This window comes from Monodon monoceros, unplaced genomic scaffold (assembly GCF_005190385.1).
Source record: "Monodon monoceros isolate NGI ecotype Baffin Bay Population unplaced genomic scaffold, NGI_Narwhal_1 Super_Scaffold_19, whole genome shotgun sequence".
Lineage (NCBI taxonomy): Eukaryota > Metazoa > Chordata > Mammalia > Artiodactyla > Monodontidae > Monodon > Monodon monoceros.
Genome location: NW_021703775.1, coordinates 400,911 through 420,504, shown reverse-complemented (window position 1 = coordinate 420,504; position 19,594 = coordinate 400,911).

Below are 19,594 nucleotides of genomic sequence, written 5' to 3'. Positions count from 1 at the left end.
GCACACTTGGGTCCAACCCTGTAGTTTTACTGTTGAGACAGCTGAGGCCCAGATAGGTCAGGGGCTGGCCCAAGGCCACACAACTGCCACACGGACAGGGCGACCGCAGCCCGCTTCACCAACCAAACCAATGCCCTGCTGTCATTGTCACTTCTCCTTTTTCAGGATCAGAGGCCTGTGTTTCCGACGCACAGCGATTTTACCTGGGAGCCTGGTGCACGGAGCGATGCTGGGCTCACCCGGTGTTCCTCGTTCCCCAGCAGCCACATTCGGGCCACTGCTGTCTCGCCTGGACACGGGGTTTGAATTCGTGACAAAAGAACACACCCCGTTCTGACGCTGGCCTGTGGGAGGAGCTTCCAGAATCAACCACCGACTCAGACCAGAGGTCAGCTCATCTCGGGAAGCCCCCAAGGTCACCCCCACCCCTAGTCCCCTTGGCGACCGCCGTTGGTCACGGAAACCCACAATCCCCACCCACGCAGAGACAGAGCAGGTGCCTCGAGCCATAGCCCTGACGCAGGGACCCACTCCTGCTCCGGGGACCTCGTGTGTACAGATCAGGTTCCTCAGGGCCCCGGGAGAAAAGCTGCCACGAGATCACTGTTGGAGAAAGTTGGGGGTCGGGGAAGGGCGGGGGCAGCCGGCATTGTGAGACGGGCCTTCTTTTCTAAACCGCCAGGACTCTGCTCAGTGAGACTTTTGGGGGAAATGCACTTTCGGGAGAAGCACCCAACACACACACACGTGGCCAGCGGCCGGGCCGGGGCCTGTCCCAGGAACTCTGCGTCCAGCCGCCTCCCACCCTGGCGGGCCGTCCGAGCGGCCCCGTCGGCCTCCTGACCCCATGCTCCCCACGCGAAGGGGGTCGGTGAGGTCCAGGTGGGGCCGTGGGAGTCAGTGCTTGTTCATCACTCTCACAAACGCCATCCTGTGGGCCACCGGCCCAGGGGGTGCAGGGCAGGCTCGGCTTCCCCAGAGGCGGCTCCGGCTGGTTTGTAAAGCTCCCCACACACGTGGAAGCAGTTCTGCAGCAACAGCCTCTGGCCTTCCAACAAAGACTTCTTGGCAGGGAGGGAGGAGGGAGGAGTGACCGCGGATTGAGGGAGGTTATGGGGAGCGACCCCTTTCCACGAATTAGGGGTGGACCTGTGAGCTGTGTGACCAGGAGGAGAGGCAGGACGGTTTGGGGAGGATGCCCCGACGACCCCAGGGAGAGACACGGGGAGGCGGGCAGGGCCCTGGGGCTGAGATCCTTCCGGATCACTTCCCTGTTGGCCTCTCACCCCAGTAACATCGGGTGGCTCTGGGGAGGGGTTGGTTTTCTGAAATCTACTGAAGAGACACAAAGAGTGCCTTCCCCACGTTCCCACACACAGTCCTGCACTCAGAGCTACGTTTACGGTTGCAAACACCAAGTGGACGCGGCTAGATTAAAGCACCAGCCACCTGGTGGTGAACTCCTGGATGTTTTCCTTCCAGCAAAGAGCAAGCTGGGGCCGGTAGGGAGGCGAGGGGACCGGGTCTGCTCCCGCCAGGTGGGGAGGGAAGGTGCAAACAAAGGCCGGAACTTAGGAACCGGCCCCTGGGTCAGCCGGCCTGGGTCGGGATGGTGGGTTTCCCTTGCCGGCAGCCCTGGGGCCCTTCCAAGGACAAGGCCAAGGGTTTCTAACTTAACTGACTTCTAAATATAGCTGCACCTGGGAGGGCTTCCCTGTAAACCCGAGAAGGGCCGGGCCGCAGCTCAGGGCCGTCCAGGCTCCTGGATGAGCAAACCCTCGAACGGACGCAGAAAGCGAAGCAGAGCCTGTGGCTTTGGCTGCATTTCCATCATCAACCCCAACTGCCCAAGAAGGAAGGGGGTCAGGAAGGGAGGCAAGGGCAGTGCCCGGTCAGGAGTGCAGCCCTGAGGTCTGAGTCGTCACAGAGGGTGGCCCTGCCCCAGCAGTGCCTGGGAGCTGTTGGAGCCAAGTGGCTCTCCGTCGTGACCCCCGGTTGTTTTCATATGTTTGTCATATGTCCAGGGTCTCAGACAACAACTGCTGTCACAGCCTGAGGGAGGGGCCACGCCATGGGTGCCACGGGGCCCAAGCCGCATGGTGGGAACAGTGCAAGAAAGGCTGACAGAAACTCATCAGTGGAGGTGTGCCGAGGACTTCACACATGCATGCACACACACACGTGCACACACACAGGTACACACACAAGTGCACGCGCACACACGTGCACACACACTTGCACAGGCATGCTCACACATTCACAGGTATATGCACGCACTTTGAACATAAATTTAATGTTAGTAATGACTGTTGCTGGGTGGCAAAAGTAGAATTTTTTTGTTGCTTTGTTCTTCATACTTTTATACTGCTCGATTATTTTTTTTCCTATGAACATAGGCTGTCTTGAAAAAATAATTATTCTAAAGCATACTCTAAAGCAATGGCATTGATATTCACACACATGTGAAATATTTGATGATTTTGCTTTCCAGTTAATGGGAGAACAGGGCTACCGTGAGGCCAGTTTTCCCATCCTACAGAGTGTTGTGTTGGTAGAGGCCTGTGTCCCGTCCGTCAGAACATCGCCTGGCGCATCCAGTTACCCACCGTGACCACCATCCTCCTGCTGCCGTGCTCCTCAGAACCAGCCTCAGAACCAGCGCGTGACTCACTTTACTTTTTTTCCTAACAATTGTGATGACATCCCTACTCTTGCCCATAAACAAGAATCATTTGAGGTTGGAGGACTGGTTCGGGGCTGCGGGAAATAATCTTGCCAACTGGAGAGCCCACATAAGCGACATCCACTCCTGCCAGCCCTGAATGCCACACGGGAAACATGTTCTCATTTCTTCCCTAACTCCGGAGTGACTCAGCGGAAACAGTGCCGGACACAGCCTGTGATTTCTCATGGGCTAGGTCTTCATGCTGCCTTAGAGGCAGATGGGGCTGGAAATGACCTCAGGATGACATGCCCCTTCCACATTAAAGGCCTGTGAGCTGACTGAGGCCAGTCCCCTCACGTCCTGAGGTTTCTGAAGACTCTGGCGTGTCTGGGAGCAGCTGGAACTCCTGCCTCTGGAACTGTGGGCGCAGCGAGCGGGACAAATCCATCGTCGATGCTCACGGTCATGGGCTCCGCCGCGGCCACGGTGCCCTGGCGACTTCCAGCCACAGGACGGTGCCTCCTGGCTGGGGAGCTGCTGCCACGGGTGCAGTAGAACTGACAACAGCCTCTAAGACCGAGTTTCTTGACAAGGGCTGAAGCCAGTCAGCAGGTGGGCAGCCAGGGCTGGTCAGTCGGGGGGTGTGAGGGACCTTCATTCTTTCACGTTCCAATGTAAGGTGCCTGCGGGTGGGACAGGGAGACTTCACCTCCCCCGGGCTCTGGCTCCCTGCCTGATGCCTGCCGGACGCTCTCCCCTTAGCTCTGCCTGAGCTTCCCCTCGGCTCTAAGTTCCTCCGTCACCTGCTTCTCTTCTTCCCCAAGAGACTCCCTGAACTGGAGATCTGCGTGCAAGATGCTTACCAGGAGGTGGGCTTGAGAAGTGGGGCTGTGATGCAGTCCCAGCAGAGACCTCAGATTGGCTGGGGTGGGCCCACAGAGTTGCCCTGGATGGGAGCAAGGGCACCAGGACGGGCTGTGACTCGGGCGAGGCAGCTTTCTCCACCCAAGGGCAGTGGCCAGGTTGGGGGACTCAGCTGCGAGCCACCCGCCATCCATCCTCCCAGCATCTGGGAGGCACACCCCAGACTCTACTCCACCCGCATTTCTTGTGCTTCTTCCCCAGGCTGATAACTACCTACCCTGGGGGTTCCCAGCGTCCTGAGAGGATTCTGTGCAGCTTGGGGCTCTTCCTCCGAGGGCTCTTGTCTTTCCCTTCCTGCTGGTTATGCCGGTTCAGTCCCCCAGCAGGAGGTGCAGTTGAATTGTCCCAGCATCTGTCCCACGTGCACGTCCAGACCAGTGGGCCCCAATTCTGGTGGCCACACCACGGGGCTGGTCCTAGGGAACCTCTAAACTTGGCGGATGATCACAAAGAGCTGAGCTTCCTGTTATTCCTCTTTTCTGGGCAACGCTGTGTCCGAGGTCAGACAAGAATTCAACCAGAGGCTTCTGTGATGATCGTTCCAACAGGTAGTGAACTTCAGGGAAATTGAAAGGAATCCGATATAAAGCAATCTTGATGGAAGGGGGTTAGTCTTATCAGGATTTACATGCATGTCTGAGGCCTTTGTGTCACATCCTTCGTATAACCCTATAGAGATGGAGGTAATGTGCTGTAGAGGAAAGAGTGCTGGACCAGGGTGGGGCCTTGGGTAAGAACCCTGCTAAGAGGCTTGTTTCTTCAACTGGGAAGTGAGGGTCTCAGGCTAGACGATTTCTGTGTCCTTCCACCTCTACTAGTCCATGGTTACATGTAGGCTACACAGCGAAAGCTCTTGGCAACACTATTAATATTGGACGTCCTAAGTCTTGTCTGTTAATTCCAACATCTGGGTTGTCTCTGGGTCTGTTTCTATCGACTGCTTTGTCCTGGATTCTTGGGTCACATTTTCCATCTCCTTCATATGTCTGGGAATGTTTTATTTCATGCCGCACACTTGTAATGGTGTGCTGTAGAGAATCTGCTTTATAAAATCCTTCACTTATGGCAGCCTGGGTAGCACAGGAGGCGTTTCGATGGCATAAATTCTTGTCCTGGACCATTTGCTCTTCAGAACAAGGACCCTGTTCCAGGTCCAGTAGGAGGATGGGGGTGCCCTCGGCAGATGGTTCTGATAAGACCTGCGATATATGTGCTGCAATTTCCCCATCTTAATGTTTTATCATTTGAATGGTTCATTAATTAACAGAATTTCACAGATGTTCTGAAGCCGACTTGCCCTCTTCCAGGTTTGGAGAACCTGCTACTTTTTGGGTCGGTGCGGCCTCTGCTGCATCCATGCAGCCACCAGCCCTGAAACTATGCTTGGAAAAACACTCCGCACCAACTCCTCTTGGAAAGATTGTGAAACGCACGCCTGCCCTTCCATCGTACAACGCCTCTTCCGCGCAGACCTGCATCTCATCTGGTGTTTCACCAGCCTCAGAAGTCTCTGCCTGCTCACCTGTACCCTGTCCCTCAGTGACTTTATTTAGCCAAGGGTCACTGGGAAGATAATTATATATTTAATCTCTCGTTTCCTAACAATAGTCGTCAAACGCGGGCTCTAAATCAGACCCCGGCCATGGGATTGATGATTCTACCAGGGTCCGTGGCCGCCACGTTCGTCACCACCTTCTGCTTGAAGTGCCCAGACTCCGAGCCTCGTATCCACAGCCCCACACCTGGATGCACTTCAGCTGAGTGAGGAAAGATGCTCTTGCCTCCAGCTGCATTTACACCATAATTGACGGGGCATAAAAAACCGTTTGACGCCCAAGCCTCCTCTCTCACCAGGCCCACCAGGGAGCCTGCGGAGGGAAGATACCTGAGGACCCTAGCCTTCTGATGGATCCGAGTGATTCCGAAGGGAAGGATGCTGGCTTTCCTTGTGTTCCTCTGATGGGTGCAGCTGTGGCTCGGCCGCATCTGCACTGAGCAAAGTATTATGTCTTTGTAACATTTTTGATCTTCATTAATTATAGCTCAGGAAAGCTGGCAAAGGCAACCTGTCTCTTTAATGTAAACAAGATTAATTGCATGGTTCCTGCACAGAATGAACTACCAGCAGTTTAACAAAAAATGTTTGTCTTTAAGCAGGATTTGGATAAAAAAAAAAGTAAAACTGTTACAGGAAGCGCTGAAGCTGCCACATTAGCGTGCCCGCGAGCCTCGCCCTCACCGTCAGCCTAAACGCACGCCCGCCTGCCCTTTCATCCTCCTCCAGGCCGGGGCTGAGGACAGGAAGGGGGGAGAAGGCCCCGCCACACAGCGCCTCCGAAGTCTGGAATGCAGCCTGGCTGTTTGAAGCCCGGGTTTACACCCAACACCTTCCCTCATGCTCGTCGTCCAGACTCGCCTGCTCTCGCATCAGCCACAGGCCGATGGGCTGGGTGCTTCATCTTGTAACGATCGCATAATCCAAGATAAACACCCGGGATCGCTATCACTTTCATTAATAACCGTGAAATATTCCCTCCTTCAGCAGGTACAAAACCCAAACAGGCGAATGCACTCCATGGGCCGAGGCTTGCAGCGGCAGGGGGCCAAGGGCAGAGGGGCAGCTGGCGGACATCTCACAGCCACTCTGTGGCTCCAGGCCAAGGGCAGAGGGGCAGCTGGCGGGCATCTCACAGCCACTCTGTGGCTCCAGGACCGCGGCTGGGCGGCGGCAGAGCTGAGCCAGGCACTTGCCTCTCCGCCCGTCACCCTCCAGTTTAGGGGCCCCTGGAGTCCAGCCCGGGCCTGCGGGCTGCCCTCTGCTGGACCCCCACCCCACCACCCCCCACCACCACGGGGTAAAGCCCCGGAGCAAGGCTTTGGACCGGGATGCTGAGAGCTTAAGGCGCATCAGAAAGACGGGCATGGGGATCGGGTCCTGCAGGCTCCCGGACGAGAGAAGGCGGTGGGTTTGCGGCAGGACGAAGGCGCAGGTCGTGAGCATCTGGGAGCTGCAGTGCTAATGAAATAGAGCCTCCCCGCTGACACGTCCCCAGGAAGCGGCCTCCGTGGCTGGAGAGCAGACACTGAGCTCAGGGACCAGGGAGGAAAGCAGTGGAGTCGGCGCCCAGCCCCATGGCTGCCAGGGGTTCCCGACTGAGAACGTGCTGGACTCAGGCCTGACGGAGTGCGTGCTGGTCGGGGGTGACGGGGGCGGAGCATCAGCTGCAGCGAGGCCAGCGAGGGCATCCGGGGGCCGAGTCCTCTCCGGGGTCAGGGCACGCACGTGGCGGCCTGGGGCTGTGCCCTGGGGAAGGCGCTGAGCCCTCCCCAGAGAGCAAGGGGCTGGGGAGGAGAGGGACTTTCCGAGTTTGGTGACGCAGGGGCTACAGCAGCGGCCCCTGGAGGCAAGTCTGGAAAGTGGACCCCAGACCGCCTGTGGCGGAGGGGAAAGAGTCCAGGGAGGAGCCGGACGAGGGGTCACCGTGTGGTCCGTGAGGGGCCTCCCGATCGTCACAGCCTGGCGCTGCATCCCTCCGCGCCTCGCTTTTCTGGGATGAAACGACTCAAGTTGTAAGCTTTCCAGGGACCCTGGTTCCAAGGAAGTCGCCAGGCCGAGGGGCCCCTGCGAACGTGGCCCTGGAAGCGGAGGGAGTGGCCGGGCCACTGGGCTGTCTTGATGGCCGGGCCAGGCTCTCCCCCACCATGTCCTGCGTGGTCACTCAGAGCCTGGCACAGACGGTGCGGGAAAACGAGAACGACGCACCCTCTGAGATGCGGGCTTTCCCGCAGGAATTCACCCCGGGGCTCGGGCCCCTCGTAAAACACCGGCACGCGCGCGTCTAAGTGAAATAAGAGACTTACCCACGGTTGGCACCTGCGGCCTGCACTTCTTTCTGCCACATGGAACCGCACACACTGCATCCCGGTCCTGGGCAGGGTGCGAGTCGTGACCCACGAGTGAACTGATTCCACGAGGCCCTCAGGGAGGGGCTGGCAGCTGAGGACACACTGCCCCAGGGGAGACGGGCATGGAACTCCCACCAGCAACCAGGGGGGAAGGCAGCTCCGGGGAGGGGCTCCTGACCACACGCGAGCAGGCCGGGCTCCGAGGGGCAGTCCTGGCTCAGCCCCGCGTCTCCCGGCGGTGGTTTCTCCGGCGGTAACCGACAGCCCTGTGTTCGACGGTCACCACGTTCTAACTCTGGTTTTAGGACCTGATCTGAACAAAAGCAGGCGATAGGAACCTCAGAATGTTTAATGAGGGTGGGTTGAGGTCATAGGCGCTGTGGATGGCGGTCAAACGTTATCCTCCCAAACGGTGCAGAACAGAAGTTCTCAAGCCAAGACCATCGAGGACAGATATTTTCGGGAACTTTTGGGGGGGTGGGGCCCGAGGGCCCAGATGGGGGACTCACTTACGCCTGCACTGGCCCCCCAGGAAAGGTGGATGGGGACTTCGTCACCTGGCCTTGGTCTCCAACATTTGTTCCATTTTTTTCTTAATTTCCTGACTATAAAAACTTCATAGAATATTTTCAAATACGTAAAAGTATGAAGAAGAAACTTAACAGTCACTTAGAGTCCTACTCTTCGAAACATTATTGAGATTTTGATATATTTCCTTCCATTTTATATACATATAGAATTGAGAGTCATGCTGTATACAGCGTTGTATCCTTTTTGCCTAATAATTTAACCAGCATCTCCATCTATCACGACACAGCAGGAGCACAGCTGCGGACATGGATCCCACCTCACAGGCCCCGGAGCAGGTAACCCAACCCCTGGCTGGACATTCGTGTTTATCCCGGTATCTTCCACTGTTGTCATCAATGTGACGACACCGTATACAAGTCACACAGTGTGAGCGACTCTGATTCTTCCTTAGAAAACACTCCTGGCGGCAGAACTGTTGGGTCCAAGACCAAGAGATGCAGTGGGGTGTGGCGTGGGGCGAAGTCTGCAGAGCAGCCGCCACTGCCAGGCCCGGTCCACCCGGACTTGACTTTGGAGACGCACAGTGAAGAGGATGCTAAAACAAAGCCCCCGCCCAGCCCTTCCCTCCTCTCCTGGGGGAGGGAGCCACACGGCCCGGAGTCCAAGCTTCCACCCAGGCCACCCTCACCTGGAATCTTTGCAAGGAGCAGAGTGGACCCAGAGAGGGACAAGCCAAGGTCTTGGGGGAACAAACATCAGATTTACACGTCCAAGGTGGAACTGCCTTTCTGATTACAGCGATTCTGAGAAGTACAGACGCACCAAGTGACTGTTACTGGCAGAGAGGTTGTAATTGTTCCCTTCCCGAAGCCCTGTGGTCGGAATGAACTCGGTCCTCGTGCAGGGGCCCTGGGCCGCTCAGGCTTAGGTTGCGGGGAGCTTCACGGTGGGGGTGGCTCTTAACCTCTCTGGGCTGAGCGTGAGGCCACTCCTTGCGCCAGGGGTCCTCGTGCTGCCAAAGGACAGAGGCCGGAGCCCTGTGTCGTGCATCCGGGCCTTCGCTTACGTTTCCAAGTTGATGTTTGTAAGAAGGACCCCTGCTGTGTTCCGGGAAACCGGGGGCGGGGTGGGGGGAATGCGGCCAGAAGCTGGGTCCTTCCTCCCACCCCCCTGCTCTCCCCGCATCCAGCAGTTTGGTAAATCCCTGGAGAGACGTTCTCCCTGTGCAGACTCTATCCGCAAAGCGCAGAGGGGAAATCCACAGAGACACCAGGTGGGAACGTGAACTTGCCAGGGGCCGCGGGGCCGCGTTCAGAGCACCCCTGCCTCTCCTCCGGGCTTCCTGAGGCCACCAGCGCCCTGCCTGCCGTGAGCCACTAACTCCCAAATCCTAACCCAACTTACTGCCCATGAAAATCTTATGAAACAGGTGGGTTCATTGTGTGCATCTTACCGATAAACTGGGGATTAAAGAGGTCAGGTCACTGTCTACGTTCACACAACCAGGAAGGGATGAAGGAAGTCAAACCAGGGCTTCCCACCCAAGGCCGAACCCGGCCCAAGGTCACCACCCTGCCCCCAGGCCTGGCATGATGTCACACACACACACACACACACACACACACACACACACACACACACACGTCAAGGCCACGTACCACCACCTCGTCCAAAAGACGGAGCAGAAAAACTGATTTTAAATTCCAAGACCCTCGGTCTGTGATGGTTATGATGAAGACCTACCAACACCCCCGGCATTGATCAAGGATAAGGAAGGCGCCTCACGGGGACGCCGAGCGGAGCGGCCGCCATGTCCTAGCTCCTGCAGTGATTTCGGCAGCAACAAGCCATCAAAGGGAACCAAATGCTATGGCTCTGTTGGCGGTCAAGGCCGCCGGTCACTCACAGGCCCACGTCCAGCCCAGAAGGGGCTCCAGGCCCTCGCAGCCCTGACTCAGATCGCTGGGGCCCACACACAGAGATACTTCAGAGTTTGGGAAACACCATCAAGTAGTTTTACGCTGAGTCCTTGTTTGAAATTCGGGCAAATGTAAAGTGCAAAGAGATCTTCGCGAAGTCCAGGTTTAGTCAAGGGGACGTTTGTAGGAGCTATGAGAAAAAATTCAAGGTGCTTTTAAAGGTCATTCACAACCTGCTCGTCGGGTGCCCAGGGCAGACATTCTTAACTTTAAAAAGGTTTGCATTGTGGGAACTACAAGGGGGAAACATTCAAAAATATTAACCTTTAGTTTTGAGGCAACTGCAGACTCACGTGCAGTTGTGAGAAACAATGGAGAGACCCGTGTCCCCTTGACCCCAATGGTCTCACCTCACAACTTTGTAGTTGGTGTCTCCCAGACTTGTGGTACAGAACAGCTACGAGAGACCTTTCTAGAGACTCTTTATAACACTCCGTCAACTGCAAGAGTGAGCTGCCATTTCAGCAGAAGGATGAACCTGGGCTCTTTGGGTGTTTTGACCAGTGCAGGGCAATTCCCAGGCCGAGGGTCTCACGGGGGTGCCTAGCCCCAACCTGCCACCTGCAAACGGGGGGCCCTTCACTGTCAGTTCTACCTGAAAAGACATGGACAGGAGGTGGAAGCAAGGATGCCCGCGCTCTCTGGACTATCTGTGGGCCGGGCTCCAGCAGAGTCCAGCCCCGGCTCCCACCCCAGCCGGTCCTACACTCACCTCCCCACTGCTTTCTGAGCCTGGCCTCATCCAAGACGACGGCCACTGTCCACACAGCCGCTAAGCCCTTGAGTACGGCTGGTGTGACTGGGGAACTGTGTCTTGAACATTAATTAGCTTTAATCACGTTAAATGTACAGTCCTTTGTGGCTAGTGGAGACCCCACCAGGCAGGACAGAACAGCCCTTCAATCTCTCACCTCTCAGATGTTCTAAGTATCTAGGCTTGTCTACGTGGCCATCTACCTCCCTGTGGGATGGGCAGTGAGCTTCAGTCCCAAGGAAACTGAGGCTCCGAGTGGTCCAGGACTTTTCTGCCGGCCTTCAGTGAGTCTGTGCCCCAGCTGGATGCACGCCCAGGTCACATGACCTCCATGCCAAGGTCACATGACCAACCCATCAACATTTCTCTCATCCTTCCCCTAAATGGAGTGTGAAACCCAAAATATGGGAAATAAAAGTTCAGCTTCTAAACAGCAAGGCAGACACTTTTGGGAAAAAATCCCCATGGTAACCGGTGGTGGAAACGAGGATCATTTTTTGACAATTAAGAGACCCCTATTTAAAGAACCAAGTTTCTATGAGCAAAAGGAACAGCAAATAGCAAACCAATTCTATGAAGAAAAAAGCACTGAAGTAAATCCACACGAGAGCTCACAAAGCACTGGCTTCGACGCCATTTGTTAGGTGAACCCACTGCCCATGCAGGAGTGTCCCCGCCCTGGTGGGGGGAAGTTTCTCCCGGGAGACCCAGTCCTTCTCCATCAAAGCCCCCGAGCTGCAGTCAACTCTACACACCACGCAGCTTCGCAAAAACACACTTAGAGTAGGGGTACTTCATTCATTCTAATTGAATCCTACGAAGTTCAGCTTAGCATTTAAAATGTATTTTTTAACAATCTGAAGCTTTTTGTCCTCAGTTATGCAACCATCTTATTTTACACTAACTTCCTAAAACCTTGCTCTTTATTTCATATTCCCCCAGAGAGTTAAAATTTGTGTCTGGGGGTGGGGTTTTCCCTGAGTCCCCAGGGTCATGGTCATGTCCTTCAGTAACCACAAACGTCCCAGAGAGACTGCAGACAAGGACGACCCTAGGGGGCTTCAGCCCTGCGGACCGACTCCCCGACCTCCACAGGCCTCAGAGGGACTTGGGTTTTGCTCCTACCTTGGGGTGTCTGTGTTCCCTTTCATCCTCCGCTCAGGCACTGCTGCAGAGGGCAGTCTCTGCCCTTCCTGGGGTTTCAGCTCCAATGCTCGCTGGCACGTGAAGAGAGCCAGGCCTGGGGTTTTATCACATCACAGATGAAATTCAATATTGGGCCTTTCATGTCTCACAGCCCACCTCCCTGGCCCCTCCCCACACGGGCCCTCCCCCAACCTTTATCTTCCGTACCCGCTTGCCACCCACCCCCAGGCAAAGGTATATTTCCTGAAAACTGGAAAAACCAGGTACTACCAGCCTCAGATCAGTGCTAATTAAACTAGGCTATAAAATTCAGGCCCAGGTCCCTTACCTGTGAGTGACACCTCCCCATTTGCAACTGGGACCCAACATGCACGATAAACGCATCGTCACCCAAGCCCTGGATGGACAGCGGCGGGGCCATCAGCACGCCTAGGGGTTCTGATCGGGCTGGCTTTGAAGAACCCCCTCCTCCTGGTCTGTTCCGCGCGCACTTCCATCTCACGCACTAAATTTCAAGAACTCAGAGATGTCTCCACGTCGCTTTCTATTAGCTGCTCGAGTGCTGACTTTGTTCTCTCTGTTGTCAACGTGTTTTGTTGGCTGAGCTCTACAACAAGCTTCCAGATGTCAGGACGAGCAGGGCATTGGAGGCCCGTCCCCGCGGGGCCAGAGCCTTGACCTCGGGACAGTGGAGTTCAGCTCTGCCGTCTCTGGTTCAGTCCCACAGAGGAACCCCGTCTCTCCTGGAGGCCTGGCCACAGCGCTTTGTCGTAAGGCCTCGGCTTGGCGGGCTCTGCCTGTGGGCAGGTGCTGGGTGGTCCATCCTCCCTCCGAGCTGCGTGTGGGGTTGCAATCAGGAGCCCGGGGGAGGCCAGCCCCTGGGAAAGGGCTCCGATCCCATGCAGGACAGCAGCTCCCCAACGGGATCGGGCCACAGAGGGACGCCAAGCAGAACCCCTTCACTGGGGCTGAGCGGACACCAGCCAATCCTGTACGTCTGCGATCGAGTCAGTTGCGGCTTCATATTTCACAGAGAAAACCAGGAAAAAAATTAAGAATATCAAAGGTAGAATTTCCTTTTGCTCAGCGCTTTGTGCTGCCCGAGGCTGCGATGATGAACGTGCTGGAGACAAGGGCTCGAGGGTCTGCAGGATGGGAGGGCAGGAGCGGGTGCCTGCTGCTCTCTGGTCTTCACAGTTCGTGTTTACAGGTTTCTTGCTTGTCTTTTCATCCTTTTTTCTTATCCAAGAGGCTTACAACCGTCCTGTGTGCAACAAGTGACTTCCTGATCTTTCTGCCAAACAAGGTGGTTATAAAAGTTGAAAAGGATTAGGTGCTGAGGCTGCAGGTGGAAGTGTCTGCAGAAGGAGTTGTGGGTTTGCTCCTTTAATTGCCTCAATTTTACTTCAGACCAATTTCTTTCCCCCTTTCCCTCAAAGCTTCCGAGGACACAATCACTGGGTAAAACCAGGCTGTGGATTTCTCTTTCTCTTTTCCTTCCACGCTGTGAGGCTTGCAGGATCTGTTCCCTGACCAAGGACTGAACCCAGGCCACAGCAGTGAAAGTGCTGAGTCCTAACCACCGGACCACCAGGGGATTCCCTGTGGATCTCAGGGATCAAGGAGGGGCTGCCCAAGGGGCTGGCGTGCCTGTCACTGCCCCGGGGACAGAGCTCGCGCTGCGGGGGCAGCTGTGCCTCAACGGGAAGTGGATGCCGTCGCTCGTGGGGCTGCCCTGGCGTTTGCCAGGTGGACGAGCCAAGGTGGACAGACGCGGCCTGGACTCTGGCCCAGAGCTCTGCCCGGAGCCTCCCTGAGAGACCCGGTGGCCTTTCACCTCTGGCTCTTGAAGAACGCACCCTTTCTGATCATTCTTTCAATAGGAAAATGAGTCCAGGTGTTATGATGGGCTCGGTGCTTTCTCCACTTTGAGACACACACTACCTTTTCACGGGAAGGCTACCTTGTTAACATGAGGCGTCCGAGCCGAGAGCGGCAGGGCCTTCGGTGTCTGTGAAAGGCCAGGAGGGCTTTCCTGGGCCGAGTGAGCTCCCGCCGAGAGGGAAACCATCTTCTCTCACTCGGTCTCACACTCACACAAACGCATTGCTTTCTTAGCCCATATTAGATGCAAGACAGCAAGACATTACACTGTCGATGAACCCAGGAGTGAATTCTTATACCGACAGGGTTTATGGCATCTATGGACCCACAGTCTCAAGGAGCCTGTTTTTAACAGACAAGCTCCAACAAGCGTCGTCTTGTAGCTCGGGCTGCGGTGCACAGTCCCCTCTCCCAGGGACGGGCATCTCTCTCTTCGTAGGGTCTGCTCGGGGAAGGAGGGCGGCTGTGTGGGTCCTGACCTCGCCTCCAGGGGAAGCCTGCTGGGCTCTGTCTGCTCTGAGAAGAGCCACGTGTCTTCTAAAAACAGGTTACTGGTCTTTGAAGTACAAACGGATCCAGGCAGAGTTTAGGAGGAGTGTTTTAAGGGCTCGCATGACACTCAGGCCCAGAACGCCCCTTAAACCTCTGTGGTCCCCAATAGTCACCTTCTTACCAGGTGGCCAGGTCTCTCCTAAGTCTAATTAAATACAACAAGCTCATTTAAAAGAATCACAAGATTAAACTTGGCAGGTTCTGGTGTCTTTGCACATCTGCATGTTTGTGATATTTTCTTAAAGATTCAGAGTTTCACAGTATTTTTGTGACGAGCAGGCCTGCAAGGGACCCTCATGTTTAGGAAACACGCAGACCCTCCTGCTAGAGGATGAAGCTGACAGCTTTAGAGAAGGTGCATTTTTTGTTTGTTTTTAACAGTGATTTTTATAAATCATTAATTTTGACCATTAAAATATTAAAGTAACTTGTTAGAGACACAGTGAAGCTCAGTCACAGGAAATGGATTTTGAAGAAGTAGGTACTCCAAGCAGACGGTCCCGATGCTGGAGCGTTTCAGTGTGGAGTTGGTCTTGAAGTAAAGCCAGAGAAAAGGCAGAAAAAGCCATTTGAAATCAGGGGGGCATCGGTGAATTTGTTAGCACAGCTGCAAACTTGGTTAAATTAAACCCAACAGGAGAATAATCCACACACAGAGTTGAAGGAAGCAGATCATGTAAACGCAAATGAACACAATTTGAAAGCTTTCCAAAAGGAAACCATTAAGCCTCAGGAGTTCTTGCAGGGGGAGGGGTGTGTAAGGAGCTGACATTGCATCTCCAAGGGGGCTCAGGTGTCTGCTGCTTCCCACAGCCAAGAAGTGCCAACTCCAAAATGCTCAGTGATGAAGAAAACGAGATTCATCTGAAACACCTAGCTGCTGAGCCATCCAGGGATACGAAGGCTCCTGTCCCCACCCGCAAAGCATTGCTTCAGCCTCCTCCCTGAGTATCAAACTCATGCCCAGGACAGACCTCTCTGGCTGTTGGTTAAGGTGCCATCCAGCTTGGGGTGCTGAGAGCCAGACTTGCTGCCTGAGTTTGGCAAACCCCTGCCCTCTTTGCTAGGGCCACGGGAGGCTGCCCTGGGCCCTCATTCCCCCCACCTTCCCAGACTGGCCCCAGCCTCATCCCAAGCTGTTTGTTTTTGCATTTCACGCACACGCACCCTACTTGCGGCACCCCAGGAACAGAGACTGTAAGACACCCCTCCCACCAGAATTCCGAGGCCAGGGTTGCACAGTTCAGACAAGCTGTTTGTCCAAAACGCCGTGAGTGAGGGGAGGGACGGAGGAAGAGAGCCTGGGCCGGGAGACGTCAGCGGCGGGCAGACGTCAGCGGCGGACAGACGTCAGCGGCGGGCTAGACGTCAGCGGCGGGGAGACGTCAGCGGCGGGGAGACGTCAGCGGCGGACAGACGTCAGCTTTGGGCAGACGTCGGCGGCGGGCAGACGTCGGCGGCGGGGAGACGTCAGCGGCCGGGCTGCGGGGAGGCCTCCTGCCTCCCACCGGGCTTAGGCTAATTACGAGGCAGGAGCGGACAACCAGAGGACCCGAGGGTCTCAGGCAGTGACGGTAAGCGCAAGGACTATTTGGGGCGAAGTGCTGCTCTTGTCCTGAGAGCGACTGGTCCCTGAGCGGAGTTTCCTCATTCTGACCCCGTGTCCCGACGGCGGACAGGTGGCGGGCGTGGGCACAGGGCTGCGGCCACCTTCTCCCTGGCCCGGTGTCAGTGCGTGTGCCTGGCGCCTGCGACATGGGGCCCGGTGCTGTGGGGTCCGAGGGGTGGGCCTGGGGAGCCACCCGCTGCCCCTTGCTCTCCGCCTGAAACCCAGCCGGTCCGTCTCCTGGTTGTTCTTTAACTTCAGCTCGTTCTGTCCTCTCCCCGCCGTGCTTCACTGATTCCAGACAGACCTGGGGGCTCAGGAGAGTCACGTCTGAAACATCCCCGGGTGGCCCTGAGGACCCAGGAGGAAGCCCCCTCTCTGGCGGTGGCAGGGTGCCCACCCCTGTCCCTGCTGCGATCCGCATTTGCACACAGACTCGCTGATCGCCTGCCCAGTCTGGGCTCACACACAGACGGGGACATTTACACGACATTGTGTGAGCAAGGCCTTACACAGGAGTTTAGGGGTCGGAGCTGCTGTTTATACAGAGTGCGGCCAGGGAGGGTTTCTGTGACAAGGTGACCTGAGGGGTGAAGGCGGCACAGACATCCTGGGTGAGAGCCCAGGGCAGGAGGGAGAGCGGATGCAGCGCCTGCAGCTTGTGCGTGTTGGGCGGGGAGGAGGGGGAAAGGAGGCGGCACGGCTGGAATGTGGTCAGGGTATCACTGGGTGGACGGGGGTTGGCCTGCCAGGCGCTGTGCTCCATGGGGCTCGCAGACCCTACCCTGTCACTATAGGGTCCCCGTGGCTTTCTGGAGCCTGGACAGATTGACAGGCCCTTCTGGGGAAAGACAGACATCTCAGATGGACATGGGTAAATGAAACCAAAATTATGATTGAGAAGCAGAGGTCCGGCTGCAGTAGTAGTAACTTCAGCCCACGAGGGCACGCCGAGTACGGACAGGGCTAACGGAGCCCCTGCCCCGTTCTCGGTCCTTTGCTGGCCTCATCGCGCTGGAATCCGCTCAGTAATCCCGGGAGTGGCACCACTGTCCTCTCTCGGGGAACTGGGAGTCGTTACAGTGATGACCGTCCCGGCTACCAGCCCCAGCACCTGGAGCAGGACGTGGGCTCCCACCCACCTCCCTCTCCGCCCCACCAGCATCATTTCCCAAGCCCTGCTGCCTCCCACGGCCGTGCCCACTCTGGTCCAACCCCAGCGGGACACGTCCAGCCCAACCCCTGAGGAGAGGAGAGGCTTCTGGAGTTGAGTAGATCTGGCTGATCTTGAGTCTCCGGCCATCCTGGCGCTGGTGCTGGGAACAGGGAGGCTGCCTGGCTCTGGAAAGAGAAGGTTCTGCCTTCTGCTCAAGCTCCCCGTGTCCTCCCACCCCAAACCACATGCTCCCGGGCTCTGGGTCCCGGCTGGCAGGAGCGCCTGCCAAGGGACCTAGAACTCAGCATCATCTGGGGCTTTAGAAATCCCTCCAAACCTCCCCACCCCTGAAACGGTTATGATATAAAGTTAAACTTCGATCTAATCTGCAGCAGTCCCCCCCCCATCCCAGGCCTGACCTCTAGAGGAGCCCAGGGTGGACACCAGGGTCAAGTGGCCTGCGTGGGAGTGCCGCCACTTAGCAGGACAGGCTCCTGGACCTCACTCACCCCTGAGCCTCCACTGCGTGTCTGCGAGGAGTGATGGTGACCCATTTCACGGATTGTTAAGCAGAGTAAATGAAAGGAAAACATTGGAAGGCAATTAGTGTACACAAAGGCTCGTTTATGTAAACATTTATTGGGCACCTACTGTGTGCCAGGCACCTGCTACAGACCAGAGGGAGCCCCCCATCCTCAGAGAGGGCACAAAGTGCAGGACAGGTGGTGGGCACTGCTGTCCAGTCCCCAGAGGACTCTGTCCTCTTGTTTGTGTGACTGTGAGGCTGTTTGTCCTGCTTCTTCCTTTCCGTTCTATGGGCCATGAGAACAGAGGTCAGGCCTTCTATTTCTTTTAGATCCTCTTACAAAACCTTGAGCAAAATTCAGAGCGTAAAGAAAGCCTCCAGTGAAGCCCTGAGGAGTGTTCTTCAGGTAAACAGGAAGGACAGCCCCAGATGCACCGACCAGGCCACTGCTGAGAACCAGAGTCAGGCAGAAGGATGCTTGGCCTGACGGAGGCCTGCATCTCCGGAGGCCCCACTTTAATTTAATTGATGCCACAGGAGGCAAACAGGCGGTTCCTTAGGGAACAAGGACGCATGTTTGTCGATGTCTCGATTCTGTTGATTCTGCAAACATAAGGAGAGGCCAACATTCTACTGTTCCAACTTTTGCAATCTTCACAAAATAAACATTTGCCTTCAAAACAACAACTGGGAAAGCCATCAGGGTAACATTCTCAAGCACTGTCGCCCCACGCCCCAGCCAGGGGTCAGGACCGAGAGCTGCGTGTGGTCTGTTTGGACGATGGTTTTCAGGTGGAAACCTCAGGCTGGATACTAACAGGCAGCAATTTGGGGGAAGGTTTGTTTTCTTGGTGTTGAGGGTTGACTCAAAACCGAGTGTCCCCAGTCATGGGGACATCCCTGCCTTGGTTTCCTCCGGCCGTAAAATGGGGAGCAAAATAACTTAAATGAGAGCTAACAGGGCATTTGCTCGGACCTCAGGGGTCGTGGGGACAGGGTTGGCCCTGCTGGAGGCCACCGGGTAGATCAGATGCCTGCTGTGTGTTCACACAGGTCTCTCTCTCCAAATCCCTCGAAGAATGAGCTAAACGTTAAAAGAGGTTCTGCTAAACTTAAGTGACACTTATTGGACATTTTATCTCCCATAAAGGAACCCATCAGATGTGCCGTTTACAGATGCTGCCCACACCCGGCTGCCACTGCCCACCGTGGGCCGCACTCTTGGAGACGCTGGCTTCCTGCAGAGGATGGACCATCTGCGCAGCCCCAAAGGGTACATTCTGATTGGTTTCCTTCATCACGGGCAGGAAGTTTTATGAACAGCCATTCTGAGTCATTATTAACAATTGAATCTTAGAGAAAATGGACTTTGAGAGTCCTGAAGTGCATTTAAGAAAGTGTGCCTCAGTATTTTTAAAACTTAGGGTTTTTCTGGGCCAGATGTGTTGTTCGTTAGGCAAGAACACAGGCCTCAATCAAACCATAAAACCCTATCTACAGTTGGCAGCTCTGACTTGCCAACTGGGTGCTAAACCGATCCCTAACTCAGTTCCCTAACAGCTCACTTGGAAGAGGAGGTTTCTGAATTGAACCATCAGGGCAGTGTTCTGTCCATCCAACTCCATCTCTCTCCCAGTGCTGGGAAGTATGTTTCCATCTCTGCAGGAGAGACTTGGGGAGTGGAGCTGACAAGGGCCTCTAGGCTGACTGCGGGCGTATCTAGTAGGGCTGCAAAGGGGTGGAAGGCCATGTTTGACTCTACGAGAGCCCTAAGTGTTTCCTTTCCAGTTTGAGCCTTTTAAAAATGTAAGCATGTTTCAAGTTGCAGTCTTTAAAAGTTTTCTCAGAAAGGGTCCCTCTGTCATTGTTCATTGCAAAGAGAGCAGATGTCGAGTTGAAAGCCCAGCTGCTCCTACTGCCTGAGGGCCAGTCCCAGCGGCCATCCTGCTGCTCCAGCCCCCACAG